This window comes from Hibiscus syriacus, unplaced genomic scaffold, assembly GCF_006381635.1.
Source record: "Hibiscus syriacus cultivar Baekdansim isolate YM2019G1 unplaced genomic scaffold, ASM638163v2 tig00112443_pilon, whole genome shotgun sequence".
Taxonomy (NCBI): domain Eukaryota; kingdom Viridiplantae; phylum Streptophyta; class Magnoliopsida; order Malvales; family Malvaceae; genus Hibiscus; species Hibiscus syriacus.
The window spans coordinates 647989-666751 of NW_024063332.1; the positions used below are offsets into that span (position 1 = coordinate 647989).

The following is an 18763-nucleotide window of genomic DNA, read 5'->3' on the forward strand; positions in this document are numbered from 1 at the left end:
ACCGTCCTTTTTTTTTTTGAAAAGATTTGGAAACAAATATTTCAAGTAATTAAAACTAGGATGACCTAACCTATAATGCCACAACATTATTTCATTCTCACAAGACAAGGTAGTAAAGCATCTCGGTTTCTGAACTTGTTTATCTGAAGGATTGTTCGTGATCAAGTGATAGAGTCTATCAACCTCCTTAGCATTGCCAATCATCTTCCCCGAACAAGGGTCCTGAAATTCAAATCCAGCAAATGTTATTGTAGCAATGCATTTACAATCATGAATAATACGATTAACAGAGATGAGATTGCAAGAGAGCTTTGGGACATGTAGGACATTTAGTAATGTGAGAGATGGAGAAATAATGATAGAGCCTTTTCCAGCTATAGAGGTTAGGGAGCCATCAACAATTTTTACCTTCAGATTACCAGATAAAGGAAAATAAGATGAGAATATGGAGGAATTACCGGTTATGTGATCTGTTGCCCCTGAATCTATGATCCAAGGGTTTGATTTAGAACCGACTATGAAAGCTGTAGGATATGTACCTTTCTGGGCTAATGATGAAGAGGCAATATAAGATGATGGGTTAGGAGTGTTGGATATGGAATGAGAACTCATTAGTTGATACAATTGCTCTAGCTGTTCTTTGCTGAAGGCAGACAGTTCTGAGGCAGGTTTCGGCTCTTCAGAAGCATCTTCAGATGAGGCATGAAATCCCTTTGCATTACGAGAATTTCGATTGGCTGAAAAATTCTCGGCTGGTTTCCCGTGTAGCTTCCAACACTTGGCTTTAGTGTGTCCCGGCTTGTTGCAGTGCTCGCAGATTGGCCGATCTCTGTCGTTCCGACGATCGTTGTGACGTGGTGGCTGACCCGAGAACAAGGCAGAAGACTCGGTGGGATTTGGTGAGTGGCCTCCAAGCATGACTGTCCGCCGGCTCTCCTCTCGTCTGACTTCGGAGAAGACTTCTCTTGTGCTTAGTAGTGGTTCACGACCAAGAATGCGCCCTCTGACTTCATTCAATTCCTTGTTAAGGCCAACAAGGAATTCGAAGACGCGTTCTTTTTCCACCATCTTCTGGAATAGAGCCCTGTCCTTAGCACAACTCCATTCATAGTCGCTGAACATGTCAACCTCTTACCACAAGGTCTTGAGTTCAGTGTAGTATTGAGTGACAGTTTTTTCTCCTTGTTTTAGCCTCCATAACCGAGTTTTTAGTTCAAACCATTGTCCTGCATTCCCGAGATCAGAATAGGTCTCGTTCACAGCATTCCAAATGTCATGAGCAGTAGGTAGGAAGAGATAAGTTCTCCCTACACTCGGATCCATGGAATTTATGAGCCAAGACATAATCATCGAGTTTTTTGCCTCCCATCTTTCAGATTCTTCATCTTCTTCGGCAGGTTTCGTAGTGGTACCTGAGAGATAGCCGAATTTTCCACTGCCACGAATAAACAGTTTCACAGATTGTGACCACTGTAAGAAATTATTTCCATTCAACTTGTGAGAAGTGATGGATATGTTTTGGAAGGATTCAGTGTTTAGGGTGATTGAAGGTGACCGAGTAGAACTCATAGAGTCGATACCAGAGGTATCATCGTAGGTTTTGGCCATTTTGGCTCTGATACCATAAAGACGGAAAAAACTTGTTCCGAATAAATCGTGTTTATTTCTGCTGAATATGGCTGACTTAAATAGAGTTTACAATGTAACAACTTTACATAAAAATATGCATAAAATTAGCAACAGAATAAAAATGATTCTATCTAATTAAAAATGATCCTATCTAATAACTAATAGAATAAAAAACTGATTCTATCTAATTAAAAATGATCCTATCTAATAACTAATAGAATAAAAACTGATTCTATCTAATTAAAACTGATCCTATCTAATATTTAATTTAGATATTCTCGACATATAATTATAGGTTCTCAATATGGGTTGAAGATCATGGTTTAGCATGGATTGATGGAGAAGTTACTCATATCAATGGCGATGAGCTTCATGTTAAAACCAGTAATGGAAAAACTGTAAGTGTTCCCTTATCTTTTTCTTTTATTATTATTTTTATTGATGGAGTTAGTTTGTATTTGACATTGTAAGTACTTGTGAGTTGAAATTTGAGCAATGGAGAGCTTATTTTTTGCTTCAAATACTAGCGCACATAATTTAGGAGAAAAAAATTGATTACTTATGGTTATTGTAGATGATAGTGGATCTAGAAGTATAGGAATATAATGTAGTTAATGCAATAAAGAAAATTATTTTGTCATATATTGCCTGAAATGCAGAAGGATTATAAAATAATGGAGGGTTTAGAGTCCAAGTCTGCACATTTTTGCCCCTGAACTCCTAATTATAAATTATCACTGTGATCGATAAAGGTGGTCAAAGTGCATATTGAGCATGGACTTCAACCCTCATCAGCCTAGAGTAGTAAGCTTATTCCCGTTTTTAATGGCTAAGATTTGTCAACTATAATTGAGTGCTCATCTGCACAAATATGCTTATTTCCTGATTATGTTGGGTCATAACTGTGTAAACTAAGTCTGTATGTTTTTTTTTCCATTAGCTAAATTTGATGGTTATGGTGTGTATATATAAACGTACTCGGTTGGATTGCTTTGAGCAGGTTGTCACAAGTTTATCGAAAGCTTTTCCAAAAGATACTGAAGCTCCACCTGGTGGAGTAGATGACATGACAAAACTTTCCTATTTGCATGAACCTGGAGTTCTGCAAAACTTGGCTACAAGATATGAACTTAATGAAATCTATGTGAGTCAATACTTGTATTTATATATATATATATATATGTGCATATATATATGTGCATATATATAAATGTATATATACACACACATACATATCTCAACAAGCTAAATGTGCTTAGACGCTAAAGGAAGAACTTTAAGAATATTCTTACCATGTTAACGTATTTACTGTCTTAGACATACACCGGCAATATCCTGATCGCAGTTAATCCATTTCAAAGATTACCTCATCTTTATGACACTCATATGATGGAACAATATAAAGGAGCTACTTTTGGAGAACTAAGTCCCCATGTTTTTGCGGTTGGTGATGCTGCCTACAGGTGATTAGATGTCAAAGTCTTTAATGCATTGTTAAACATTCTTTTGTTTCTTTTATTTTTGTTTGAAGTCTTACTATGTGCAGTTGCATAAAAAATTAGGGCAATGATTAATGAGGGAAAAAACAATTCTATTCTGGTTAGTGGAGAAAGTGGTGCCGGTAAAACCGAGACCACAAAAATGCTCATGAGATATCTTGCATTCTTGGGTGGGCGATCTGGAGTAGAAGGACGCACAGTCGAACAACAAGTTCTGGAGGTAAGCTATACGTTTTCTTTCTAGAGAAAAGAATTGATCAGGATTTTTGTCTTATTTCTGGTTGTGCTATTGAATATTGCAGTCCAATCCAGTTCTTGAAGCATTTGGCAATGCCAAAACGGTTAGGAACAACAATTCAAGGTGTGCACTTGTTATTGTAGTATTATACCAATATGATGACTTATGAGTTTATCGTATTGCTAGAAAAATGTTCAAAATATTTGTTGGTTTTGATTATAGCATATTATGCATATTGAATTTTCTTCTTGGCATTGTTTCCTTTATTTTATTTGAGGCTTTTCTGTGCAGTCGTTTCGGTAAATTTGTTGAAATCCAATTTGACAAGAATGGAAGGATATCCGGGGCAGCTGTCAGAACCTATTTACTTGAAAGATCTCGTGTTTGTCAAATTTCTGATCCTGAGAGGAACTACCACTGCTTTTACCTTCTCTGTGCTGCACCTCCCGAGGTATGCTTTGATTTGATTTGATTTTCCATCAAGCAATTTTAATATTGCTAGTGATTCCCTGCTTTGTTTTTCTGACCAGGAAGGATATGTGTTGGCACAAAATGACCCTGAAAAGATTTGGGATCTGTGTTTGACATTGCTAAAACCTTTGAACTTGTCTTCATCCTTCAACCGGAACCCCAAAGGCAATATAGACCTAGATTAGTGTTAACATTGTGGTTAAGGAGAGGTGAGAAAACGTTGGGAATTTTATAGTGATGAAAACAAGAAACCGAGTTAAGCAAAAGAAAAGTGGGTAAAATAGAGAGAACAGAATGAAAAAATGTGGCTTGTCATGTCTTTCTCTTGCTTTCACATCTAGAAGAGAAATAACCAGTTACTGCATCATCATTAGCAATGAGGTTGGATTTTGGGCCTTGAGAGACTGACTATATGGATTAGCAAGAAGTTGGATTTTGGGCCTTAATAAAGGTTGAACCACTGATTATAATCTTAAAGAACTTTGGACTCCATAAAAGATAAATGGCTCAATTCTGCTCAAAGTAGACCTTCAAATTTCCTTAAAATATGAAACCATAAAATTTTGTAGCTCCCCTTCAATATGTTGACTCACATTTAACATATACAAGATAACAAATTGATATGTTTACCATCCCTCAGATTACCTAAGTTGTAATTAACTCTCATAATCAAACATATAGCTTGTGTAACTTAATTTGTACATAGTTGAACAATATTCATATGCAATCATTAATATCATATGCGTGTCTGTAATGGGAAGTAATCCCTGCGAAAAAAATCTCTGCATATAGACAGAAATGTAAGACCCGACTAAATTTAAAAGAGGAAACATGAAGAGAATGATACACAGAAGTCAACGATAGCAAGCCCAGTTCTAAGCCTTCATAAATACCAATAACAGAAACGTATAAAAAGTAGAAGTCATGAGAATTACTACAAAGGCATTAAAAGAAGACAGAGATATATGTTATACTCAATTACAATAAAAACAATTTCCCGTACCCTTATACTCCTCTTGGACCCTTCTATGCCGTGTTACTTAACTTCAATGAAGTTGTGAATCAATATCTAGACACATACCAACACCTGATACTTACAATTGAGTCCAAGCAATGTGGAACCCTGTACTTGATAAATGTTTTACCTTTTTGATACTTTGCAGGATATTGAGAGATATAAGCTGGACAGCCCGAAAGCTTTCCATTATTTAAATCAATCTAGTTGATATGAGTTGGATGATGTGAATGATGCTCATGAGTATCTTGCAATTAGAAGTGCTATGGATATTGTTGGAATCAATGATGAAGAACAGGTTCATTACATTTGATAGTTTGGTACATTTCGGTTTTTGTGATGTTTTATTAATACAGATGACACACCTTAAATTTCAGGAGGCAATTTTTAGAGTTGTAGCTGCAATTCTTCACCTTGGGAACATAAATTTTACCAAGAGAAAGGAAATAGATTCCTCTGTCATCAAGGATGAGAAGTCTAGATTCCACCTTAATATGACCGCTGAACTTCTTAGGTATCTATCTTTAACATTTCCATATTCTTCGTGTGATGTATTCTTTTGATGATTGTTAAGCAGTCCTACTTTCTTACTCATGAAACCAATTCATTTAATAGGTGTGATGCCCAGAGCTTGGAAGATGCCCTCATCAAACGTGTCATGGTAACCCCAGAAGAAGTTATCACAAGATGTCTTGATCCTGAGAATGCAGTTGCCAGCAGGGATGCTTTGTCCAAAACAATATATTCACTGTTATTTGACTGGTAAACAACTAATTAAACCTGTGTCCTTTTCCCTTTTCCTGCATTGTGATTGGAGCTAAAATCGTCTTCTTCTTTTGTATATGTAAAATGTTAATTGTTCTGTTTACGTTCTTGTTTCCAGGCTCGTGGATAAAATTAATGTTTCGATTGGACAGGATCCAAACTCAGAGTCAATAATTGGAGTTCTTGATATTTATGGTTTTGAAAGTTTCAAGTGTAACAGGTAATACCTCAACTTTGTAAACTGGGATGGTAGTTTTGTAATAATATTGATAAGCAAATACAAGCTTGACTTGTGATGCTCCAAACAGCTTTGAACAGTTTTGTATCAACTTCACGAATGAAAAGCTACAGCAACATTTCAATCAGGTTAGATTTCTTCATCAATTGGTTTTGCCATGATTTTGGTGATATAATAAGACTTATTATTGTATATTGTATATATATTTGCAGCATGTGTTCAAAATGGAGCAAGAAGAATATAAAAAAGAAGAAATAAATTGGAGCTACATCGAATTCGTTGATAACCAAGATGTCTTGGACCTAATTGAAAAGGTTTATAACTTGTTTCTCATGTGATTCTTTAATTTTCTCATATGTTCCTTTTGCACCAGCTAATAGAATTGCATCTTTCTTGTTCTGTCATATACCGAAATTACCCCTTATTCTGATATGTCATTCTGTTTAATCCAATATATTACAGAACCCTGGAGGAATAATTGATCTTTTAGATGAAGCCTGGTATGCTGCTTAATTCTTGGTTCAAAATGATTATAGAAGTTTATTCTTGGTTAATTCATTTACTTTGATACACGTTTTCATGGATCATATTTTTCCATTTGGCCAATCTTCTTGAGTTAATCTTCATTAATGCAGCATGTTCCCCAAGTCTACCCATGAAACTTTTGCCCAGAAGTTGTACCAGACTTTCAAAAATAATAAGCGCTTGATTAAACCAAAGCTTTCCCGTACTGATTTTTCTCTCTCACATTATGCTGGGGAGGTATACTTTTTTCTTTCTATTATATAGACCTTATCCTTATTAGCTGTATACGGATCACAGTTTTTATGTCTTTCTCTGTTCTCTAGGTAACTTATCAAGCAAATCAATTTCTGGACAAAAACAAAGATTATGTTGTGGCTAAACACCAAGCTCTGTTGACTGCATCAGTATGCTCCTTCGTGAGAAGCCTTTTTCCTCCGCTTCCAGAAGAATCATCCAAGTCATCAAAATTTTCTTCCATTGGATCACTCTTCAAGGTAATGTATCTTAGTCAATCCCTCTTGTTCAGTCACATAGTGATTGCAGGCTTCCATTTACTAGCTGCCGAATAATTGATTTAACTTCCTTATACGAAGGTTTATTCGTCCTTACCTGTTAGTTTGCTTGTAGCATATAGATATGATAGACTTCTTGGGTATATTGCCAATGACATGTCTTGATCATCTATTTTTATACTGTTGGATTTTTGTTGATTAAGTTCTATTTATACTACATTTTTACAGTGACAATTTTTCAGAGCTTGAAAAATGGTAAATTTGTAACACTAGTGTATGAAAACCGGTTGAAAATATGAATTGCCTGATTTAACATCTTTCGACTTTTATCATGTTTCAATCATGACACCGAGTTGGCTAAGACACGGCAAGCCTTTTACTATTTAGCAGTCAATTTTTGCTTTTAGTCTTTCATTCTATGCACCAGTTGGGTCATGGTCTATATGCTTAGTGCTTCTGCCCTCCTTATCACATTTTGTATTATGTTGTTTTAGCTGTTCTCTAATCTTTAATGAATTTGAAAGACTTATTAATTGCCCTGCACAATAACTTTGTTGGTATATCATTTATGCTCCGATCCTGAGAAATTGTTAACAATCTGTCTAATTGCAGCTACAACTTCAATTTCTTATGGAGACCTTGAGTGCTTCAGAACCTCACTATATTAGATGTGTGAAGCCAAATAATGTTCTCAAGCCTGCCATTTTTGAGAATTCCAATGTCATTCAACAATTACGCTGTGGTGTGAGTATTTATTTATTCCTGCTGTTGTTTAATCTGAGTGTTACCTATCTAGAATCACGTGGTTCATTTTATTTTGGTTTTAACCATACCTGAGCTCAACTAAAATCTGCATTTATTTCACTTCTAGGGTGTTCTTGAAGCAATTAGGTTAGCTGTGCTGGATATCCTACCAGACGTACATTTTACGATTTCCTGAACCGTTTTGGTCTACTTGCTCCGGATGTTTTGGAAGGAAAGTAAGTTTCGGAAGCAGTTCTAGGTGTTTCTTGAATATATATGGATTTTAGAAGATTTGTATCACTGTGAACTATAATTAACTGAGAGAGTTTCATCTGGTTTAATCTCTTCTCGTCAGTTTCGATGATAAGGTTGCATGCCAAATGATACTTGATAAGAAAGGACTGAAAGGGTATCAGGTATCTCCCGTTATCATTTTCCCCCCTTCTCCATTCATTGTTATTTAATAAATCTTCTGGAAAAGAATATTGCCAGAATATTTAGCTATTCTTGGAGTTACCATATTTAACTACAGTTCCTCCTGAGAGGATCCTCAAATTGCTTTCTTATTCTTGGTTAATGTTATTAACCTAGGGAGATAGTCACCTTTCTTTCTAACTTTAATCATGAGCAACTTAAGCTTGGATACTCTGTGTAGATTTACTAAATAAGCAGTTGAATTCTACTGAATCCCTTCTATTTTGTAACAGTCTTTTTTGTTTTCTTTCGGGTAATGTGTATTTGCAGATAGGAAAGAAAAAGATTTTCCTAAGAGCAGGGCAGATGGCAGAGTTGGATGCTAGGAGAGCAGAGGTGCTTGGAAATGCAGCCAGGACGATCCAACGGCAGATTCGTACATATATTGCTCGCAAGGAGTTCATCTTATTCCGTGAGGCCGCTATCAGTCTTCAGTCTTATTTGCGAGGTGTTTTTCTAAACTCTATTAAGGTCTCCTTTACCTATTTTCATGTTGCCTCTTTTTAATCTTGTTAGAGATGTCCATGTCTATATGTTACCGAGTTTTTCAGTGTCTCGATGTGTGCAAACTGTGTTTGAGAATCTTAGAGGCAAAAGCAGTGACAATACTATTTTGAGTGGGATGGATGTTTATAACTGCTGGCAGTTTGAAAAATAGTTATTTCTTGAATTTTTACCAAGTTTCAAAATTGTGATCAGGAATTTAGGGCGAACAAAATTCGGTTTTAAAAACCCAAGTTCCCCCCCCCCCCCCGAATTTCAAGTTATTCGTGTTGTTCGAGTCAACTCGAATTTTGAGTTCAAATCTAGTTTGAATTTACAAATTTCGAATAACTGAAAAATAAAAAATTTATATAAGTAATTTGACATTTTTGCGATTTGGTCCCTATGTTCCTTTTTTCTTCAATTACCCCTTCATTTTAATATTGGTTTTAAAAGGCGCGCCTCGGGCGCCTAGGCGCGAGGCGCAGCCAGGCACTGAAGATGGCACCCGCCTGGGATGAGGTGAGGCGAGATACAAGAGGCGCGCGCCTCTGGGCTTTAGGAGTCGGGCGCAGCTCCTTTGCGCCTTTCGGATTTTTTTTAAAGATATTAATAGGAAGTATAACAGATTAAAGAAGAAAGAAGATAAAAAATAGAATTGCAGTAGTAAGAAAGGAAGAAGACGGCTGAAGAAGAATAGAAAACTCTTTCTTTTATCACATTTTCTCATTTCTTAACTCTAATATTTGACTTATTAACAAGCCCAACCCTATAGCTCAAATTTATAGTAACTCTAATGTTTATTTATTTATAACAAACCATTATAACTTCTTCCACCCGTTGTCTGCTTTTAACCCAAAATATATGTTTTTTTTAGAAATTCAGTTATTTGAAAATAACATTATAAATATATTTTATAATTTTAGATGATATTTGGTTTATTAAATAACAATACAATGTGAAAAAGAATATGAAATCTATACATAATATTATAAATAATTACAATTAAATTTAACAGGAATACTCACCCCTAATGACTCGTTTCTTTTTATTCTACGTATCTGGCTTGGAGTTCTGATTTAAACTCCTCCCAAATTTTGTAGGTAATATGGCACGCAAAATATATGATGAGCTGAGGAGAGAATCCGGGGCTTTGAATGTTCAGAAGAATTTCCGCCGACACATTGACAGGAAATCCTTTTTGACAATGAGGAAATCTGCAATTACATTGCAGACAGGATTAAGATCAATGATTGCCCGCAATGAGTTTAGGTTCAGGAAGCAAACTAAAGCTGCCACTATCATACAGGTAAAAGAAACTTGACATCTTTACTAAAAACATTGAAGGATACTGCACTCAACATTTTCGAAGTTCTACTACAAACATTTTGATGCTTAAAAAGAAATTAACTCTTTTTGCAGGCTCACTGGCGTTGCTACCAAGCTTATTCGTATTATAAGAGTCTTCAAAAGGCTGTATTAATTTCACAGTGTGGCTGGAGGTGCAGAGTTGCTAGAAGAGAGCTCAGAAACCTCAAAATGGTTTGTCTTTTGCTGCTTAACATTGCTATATAACATGTCAAAATGTTAAGGCACATTTGGTTGTCTAACTTAGCTGAACCCAATTTCTTTAATTTTTTTAGTCTGCAAGAGAAACAGGAGTCCTGAAAGCTGCAAAGGACAAGCTAGAGAAGCGAGTGGAGGAACTTACATGGCGTTTGCAACTTGAAAAGCGATTAAGGGTAGCGTAGTTATATTCTTACTTGGCAAAGCATTTAATCTTTTTAAGTATAATATTAAATCTTGGACAGATTAATGCTTTAGATGGGTACTTTAAACAGTTTACTAGGTCTATGCTATGCTTATTTGAACTTAAATGCAGACTGATCTTGAGGAGGCGAAATCTCAAGAAATTGCAAAATTGCAACACACTCTGCATGAAATGCAATTACAAGTGGAAGAAGCTAAATCTATGGCTATCAAGGAAAGAGAGGCAGCACGAAAAGCAATTGAAGAAGCACCTCCAGCCATCAAAGAAACCCCTGTTATTGTTCAAGATACAGAAGGATTAATTCCTTGACATCTGAAGTTGAGGAGTTGAAGGTATGCATACGTTCTTGTCAGAAGTGGCTTTATTTTTCCGTAAGTAGAACATGGTTGTTTGACTCTGCAGAGGCCGAAAGATGATTTTAATTTTCTACTCTGAATAAAAAAATGGATTATGCAAGTATTTGAGGATCCTATAGTACAAAGTATTTGAGAGAGCAGTAATTTCTTACATCGCGTCAGATTTTCTACTCATATTGAGTTTGCATGGTTTTGTACTGCTCAAATTATTTATCTTCAATGTAAATTTGTTGCTGTTTTACTTATTCTTTCCTTAGACAATTTCCGCATTGTGTTGATTTGTGTAAAGCACAAATATTTTCTAGATATTCATCTCTTGGCTCTAATGAACAATTTTCTAATTTGTGCAGGCTTTGCTGCTGGCTGAAAAGCAAACAGCTGAGGAGGCAAAGCAAGCTCATGCCATTGAGCAAGCCAAAAACGTGGACCTGACTAAGAAGCTTGAAGATGCTGGGAAGAAAGCAGATCAGCTTCAAAATTCACTGCAGAGGTGTCACTGATAGTGATACCATGATATTGAAAATGAAATCCATGGTTGACCACTACCGTCTCAGTAGGATTAGTTATAAGTTATAACTTAGTTGTTTGTTTATGGCGTCACCTTGGGTAATTTGTGACCATGACTTTTTTCTCACGGTGGTTCTTTTATCATAGTTACCTACTATTTTAGGAGTTATTGTAATATGTGCATGTGTTACATTGTCAATTAGGATGACTAAAGAGAAGCTCTCTAATTTGGAATCAGAGAACCAGGTACTACGTCAACAAGCACTATCCATGTCGCCAACCGGCAGAGCTTTGGCAGCTAGACCCAAGACGACCATTTTTCAGAGGACTCCTGAAAATGGTAATCTTGTGAATGAAGAAATAAAGAAAGCTCTACCAAATCCAAAGTTGATGGAGACCGAGGAGAAGCCCCAAAAATTTCTTAATGAAAAGCAACAGGTCAGTTTTGAAAATTATGAGAACTTTTTTTTTCTTTTGGCCGCTAGATAGGTTCTTACTTATTAACATGGAAAATGATCCTTATTAAAATGTTTAGATTATTTGTTTTGTTTGTTTTTTGGAATGCTTCGATGAACTACATTTAACATCTTTCTTATGACTGGTGCAGGAGAATCAGGAACTTCTAATAAAGTGTATTTCTCAAGATTTAGGATTCTCTGGGGGCAAGCCGGTTGCTGCTTGCCTAATATATAAATGCTTGCTCCATTGGAGATCATTTGAAGTTGATAGAACAAGTATTTTTTATCGAATAATTCAAACCATAGGAGCTTCAATAGAGGTGATTTATAAATCGCATTTACTTTTCGGCTGATCAATTTGATTCGGACTGATCACATGGAAAATTTTCTATGGGATAATTTATAAAGTAGTAGATTTCTTTTGTTTCTATTATTACTATATAAATACTCATGTTTAAAATACTTCCTAATTTTAGGTATCTGATAATAATGACTTGTTATCCTATTGGTTATCAAATTCATCCACTTTACTATTGCTGCTGCAACGGACACTCAAAGCAAGTGGTGCAGAAAGCCTAACTCCAAAAAGGCGAAGATCAACATCGGCTTCTCTATTTGGAAGGATGTCTCAAGTAGGGATCACCGTCACTTTATCTTTTAAGTATCTAGGCGTACCTCAAACCTGTGGCTTCTCATTAACCTCTGACTTCTGACTTTAACCTCTTAGGGACTTCGAGGTTCTCCACAAAGTGCTGGTTTCTCATTTCTTAATGGTCGGCTGCTTGGTGGTCTTGATGACCTATGGCAAGTTGAAGCAAAATATCCGGCTTTGCTTTTCAAACAGCAACTGACTGCCTTCCTTGAGAAGATATATGGAATGATAAGGGACAATTTGAAAAAAGAGATATCTCCGGTTCTTGCATCATGTATTCAGGTATTATAGAGCAATTCTGCTCAAACTTCTTTAGTAGTTACAACAATAGGAGAGAATACTTGAATTTGCTTCGTTACTCATTTTCAAAAATCGAGGCTCGAGTTTCTCTTTTTGTCCATACTGATCTATTTCTGCAATTTCTACTCTGCAACCGGCTCTATTTTGGATTTTTTTGTTATCTAAAACTACTACTTCACTCAAATGCATATTTATTTAGAGTTAGAACAAATTGGTACTCTCTACCTCCCTCCCTCCCTATTCACACATGTTTCAATGCAGGCACCCAGAACTTCCCGGGCTAGCTTAGTGAAGGGGCGTTCTCAAGCAAATGCTGTGGCTCGACAAGCTCTTATTGCTCACTGGCAAAGCATTGTGAAAACTTTAAACAATTACTTGAAGACAATGTGGGCTAATTATGTGAGGCTCCAAGATGCCTTAACCCCAAGTGAATTGCATTCTAATAAGGCCACATAATACTCTTTGCTCTCTCAACCCTGCAGGCTCCTTCGTTCTTAATTTGCAAAGTGTTTACTCAGACATTTTCATTCATCAATGTTCAATTGTTTAACAGGTAAATGCACTCCAAAAGTACAAAACTTTGAGGTTCTACCTTTTTGTTCTCGACTGCTATGGCATTATCAAACTATTTTTATTGACATTTTAAATTTGTTTTTGCAGCCTTCTTTTGCGGCGCGAATGTTGTTCATTCAGCAATGGGGAGTATGTTAAAGCTGGGCTAGCTGAGCTGGAACAATGGTGCCATGATGCAACTGAGGAGGTTGCAACGCCGTACTCAGACAAAACATCATAACGTCCTTTTTTTTACTGATTTTTCTAATAGAATAAATGTTGAATATCGGTTTTACATTTCAGTTTTCAGGCTCATCCTGGGATGAGCTGAAGCATATTAGACAAGCCGTTGGCTTCCTGGTTCGTATTTAATGCCTACACAGCTACTGTGGTGTTTACATTTGCATTTTTTCTAATCTCTTATTAACCTTCATTTTTCATTTTCTTTCAAAATAGGTCATACACCAGAAGCCCAAAAAGACCTTGAAAGAAATAACCAACGATCTTTGCCCAGTGAGTTGCCTATACATCTTTGCACATTCTAAAATCTCTTCCCCCCCCCCCCCCCCAAAAAAAAAAAAAAATTTCCTGATTATTCGTTTGATTCTGTTAAATATCAGGTGCTTAGCATACAGCAGTTGTACAGGATAAGTACAATGTATTGGGATGACAAATATGGTACACATAGTGTATCTTCAGATGTAAGTTACAACTGCTAGTGTTTTTTTCGTTCTTTTTTCCCTCGTTACCTTCTATTCTTCGCATTAACATGAAGCTGATACAACATGGTTCGACGGTCGATTTCCTTTTTCAATCTTTATTACCGACATTTCTTGGTTATTATTTACAAGGATGCTATCATTTTCCGATGATATGAATTCCTTGTAGCTATGTTATGAACCTGACTTTACCATATAGCATTAACGATTTTGATTGCATCATCGGGTTCCCCACTTTTCTATCACACACGTCGACACTTTGAACATTACCATTTGCTCGCTGCTGTTTCCTTTTTATCAAAATCTAACCCGAAAATGTTCAGGTAATTGCAAGTATGAGAGTTATGTGACCGAGGATTCCAACAATGCTGTCAGCAGTTCATTCTTACTAGATGATGATTCAAGGTGCCAGTTATCATCACATTCAAACTTACAAACATCTTCATCAATACGATCCTTTTTCGTCCATGGCTATAAAACGAAGTATATATTCATTTTACACTCCTCTTGCAGCATTCCATTTTCCATGGATGACATCTCCAAGTCAATGCAACAGATAGAGGTGGCTGAAATTGATCCGCCACCTTTGATTCTCGGTCACTCCGGTTTCACGTTCTTATTACAAGCTTCCGAATGAAGTAAGCCATAATTTTGCCCCCTTCGCTCTACCGTTACGATATTTGTGCACCCCCGTGATATATGTGCATATTCTGTAACTATACTAGGCTTTATACAAAATACTCCATATCCAGTGTCCGGTCGGGTGGTTGTGCTGTAGGGATAAGCTTAATGGTGAGGGTTCTATGGTTTTTTTTTTTTTTGATTTTTTGAAAAATTTAAAGTAATGTAATCTTTTATTCTTTTGTCATTGTTAATATTTTTTTATTGTAATTTGGAAGCCAAAAAGGGGAAAAAGTGCCACTTTTTATAGGCTAATGGAAAAGTGCCACTTTTTATAGGCTAGTGAAAAAGTGTGTAATTTCTCTTGAACACATTTTAGACTGTTTTACTTTGTGCATACACATTGATACCAGCCAATTCCAATATGTCCGATGTGTTTCACTTAAAAATATTTATGATCCGTCACTCTTGGAAGTTGTCCTTTTAATATTTTTATATTAATTTAGTCCTTAAAATTGTTTAATTATATCATTCTATATTTTATTCGTAACTTAAAACCTTAAATTATAAATCTTAAGATTTAGAGTTTTATAGGTTATGGTCTAGGGTCTATAATTTAGGGTTTTAAGTGAGGGATAAGATATAGAATGATGCAATTGAATAATTTCAAGATCTAAATTGATGCGAAATTACGATAGAGAGAAAGTGATAAATTGAGTCTACTAGAGGAGTAAAAATTATTCTTTTGCCAAAAATTTTAAAATATAATAAGATTTATTTTAAAATTTAGGGTAAACGATTGCATCACTTCCTTGGTCTATCCCTAACAGTAAGCATTAATATCCCTAATCATAAACATTATCACGCAAGCCTTTCTTTCATCGGTGGTCATTTTCAATAATTTCCTTCACATCATGTTTACTATTTTGGTAGTTTTAAATAATTAATCAGAATTTATTAAATATAAATAAAAGAAAAGAAACAAACACCAAATCATCGTATCCAACGAAACTTTTAAGAAAAGAATTATGATTTGATCCAAAATTTGAAAGAAAAAAAAAATCGACCCACGTGATATATGTTTTTAACCGATAATATATGTTTTTGTCCTTCCTATATACGTGGCAAAATAATAATAATAATAAAGCCTAAGGTTAGACTTAAATGATATTTTATTGTAACTGTAGTGCCTTCAAGAATCTTTTGATGGTTTTAATTAAGGGGCACTATTAAATATCTCATGTCAAATCCCACTTTATTAAATTTATCAAGTCAAATTATTATTTATAGAATTGATTTTTGTAAAAAGTGAGAGCACTATCTATGCATCCCACTCTAACACTACAACCAAGCAAACTCCACCCATACTTCCACTTACTTACCATGCCCTGCTCCACTCATCACGCCCATACACTGCAAAAATTATTTAGACTAACCCTTATAAAAAGATGTATTAGTTTGGGAAAATCATTCGAAAAGAGGATTGAAATTAAATAATGCCTTATGGGCATATCGTATCGTTTACAAAGCTCATATCGACATGTTCCCAAATCGCTTAGTCTTTGGTAAACCGTGCTATTTGTCGGTTGAATTGGAGCATAAAACTTATTGTGCGATAAAGGATAAAACTAAAGATCTCAAAGATTAAACTTATTTGTAGGTAAATTACGGACGAAGTGGTCATGACCTTTTACGGTGACTCAAGTATTCCCCCATGACACAGTTAAAGTTCAAGACAATTTGGGAGTTTGTTTCAAAGTGAATGGTCAACGATTGAAACTGTATTACGAGAATAATCAAACTTGTGTGATCAAGGATATTATTTTAAAAGAACATGTAATCTAAATCACGTTATCGGGCTAACGACGTTAAACAAAGTGTTTTATGAGAGACAACCCATTTTATTTTCCGATTTGTTTAAATTATTTTAATTTCAATTTTATTTTATTTTTGTTACATATTAATTTTATTTTTCTTTGAATTTTCAGGTATCACAAATATTTTTAATCGAACAAATTTGGAGCAGATCTAAGACTTTTGATTGAATAACCATAATTTCCAATGACTGGAATGGTGTTTCATGCAAAAAATCAATCTCATTCCAGCCGTGCGGCACACGTTAACAAAGCTCCCACCTCCCCCCCACCCAACGCAAGTTAGCATAACCCATTTGCCCATTTTTATTTCTTTGCCGCCTATATACCCTACACCTTTATTAAAAAAAGTTAGTAGGTTTAATTGATTACTTGGTATATTTAAACGGCAATTTTCCCAATAAATCACTGGTGATCGGTATATTTACTGATCTAACACCGGTTAGATTATATTTCTCGATCTAACACCCGTAGCAGTAAAGCGCGCCCCCTGAACCGCGCTATACGTTGATTTGGTGCCACGTGGGTATAGCGCACTCCCTGCCCCGCGATATACGGTGATCTGGCGCCACGTGGGTATAACGCGCCCCCTGATCCGCGCTATACCTGGGTATCTGACACGTGGGGTATAGCGCAGTGCAGGGGGTGCGCTATACCCCTAAATACACGTCCCATCCTCCTATAAATACCCCCATCCTCAATCACTTTTATCACACCAAATTCTCTCAAATTATCTAAATTTCTCTCAAATACTCTATCTTTTTAAGGTATATTTTATAATATTTTTACTATTATGTATTTACTTTATTTAATATTTTACTAATATAATTCTTTTGCAGATATATAATGGAAGACAGTCTACTTCGCTCGGATGGAAATCATATATCTCTACACTTTGCTGATACAGTAACATTTTAACGTTTTAATTTAATTTAAATTATTAGTAATATTTAGTTGATTTATTTAATGCATGATTATTAGATTAAGAATTAAATATCTCGACACTTTGCTGATACAGTAACATTTTAACGTTTTAATTTAATTTAAATTATTAGTAATAATTAGTTGATTTATTTAATGCATGATTATTATATTAAGAATTAAATATCTCGACACTTTGCTGATACGGTAACATTTTAACGTTTTAATTTAATTTAAATTATTAGTAATAATTAGTTGATTTATTTAATACATTATTATTAGAGTAAGAATTAATTTTTGTAATTATTTATTTTTAGGAGAATGACCGTGTATTAGATCCTTTTATTATGAATCTTAAGTTAGTGATACACAGCCGTGTCTTGCCGTATTTAGTAGAGGCTGGATTCGGTTACATAGGTAGATATCAGGGTCACTGTAAGATGGAGCCAGAACTGATTTATGTCTTAGTAGAGTGGTGGAGGCCGGAGACCCACACATTCCATCTTCCGTGAGGAGAGTGCACGATCACGCTTGAGGATGTTTCTATGCACTTGGGGCTTCCGGTGGATAGAGATGTGATATCGGGGATAGCTTCCGGTTCTTGGACTACTTTGTGTCGGGATAGTCTAGGACGTGTCCCGGAAAATTTTATCGGAGGTAGGATACCGTTAAATTGGTTAGATGCCAATTTTCAGGAGTTGAGCACAGATGCCTCTGAGGATGAGGTTAAGATATATGCACAGGCATGCATACTGCAGTTGATAGGAGGGTTGCTGATGCCGGACAAATCGCGCAACCTAGTTCACTGCATGTGGTTGCGACATCTTAGCGACTTTCGTCTCGCTGGATCATTCAGTTGGGGCTCGGTAGTTTTGGCTTTGTTGTACAGGGAGATGTGTGGAGCCACTGACTACAGACGTAATGCTATCGGCGGATGTATCTTGCTGCTGCAGTCTTGGGCATGGTATCGATTGCCCTTTTTATGTCCTGTTGTGAAGAACCCATTCGTATTTCCACTACTTCTGAGGTAATTATAAAACTGATTTTGTATATTAATAATTTTATACAGCGTATAATAATTTTTTTCCTTGAATAGGTGGTCTACTGATAGGAAAAATCATCAGGAGCTACCTGATGATTTAGAAAAAATTAGGGTGCTAATCGATCAGAAGGCTGGCACACAGGTATGAATTTTAATGTATAAAAATCGATTTTAGATTATAGTTATATAATTAGATTATTATTTTGATAAAAATTATATATTATTTGTTTTAGTTTGAATGGGTGCCATATTCTACTGATGATGTGAGGGCGGTGATCCCACCTGAGTTAGGGGTCCATCAGATGTTTGGATGGCAATGGTCCATCTGATCTGTTATGCGACCGTCGAGTGGCACTCCACTGATCGCGTGCTCCGGCAGTTTGGTTGTTTTCAACCA

At 35.7% G+C, this 18763-nt stretch overlaps 1 pseudogene; it reads left to right on the forward strand.

The window, feature by feature from the left end:
• The first annotated feature begins 1946 nt into the window (after positions 1–1946).
• On the forward strand, positions 1947–14683 carry LOC120179700 (annotated as a pseudogene).
• The last annotated feature ends 4080 nt before the right edge of the window (positions 14684–18763 follow it).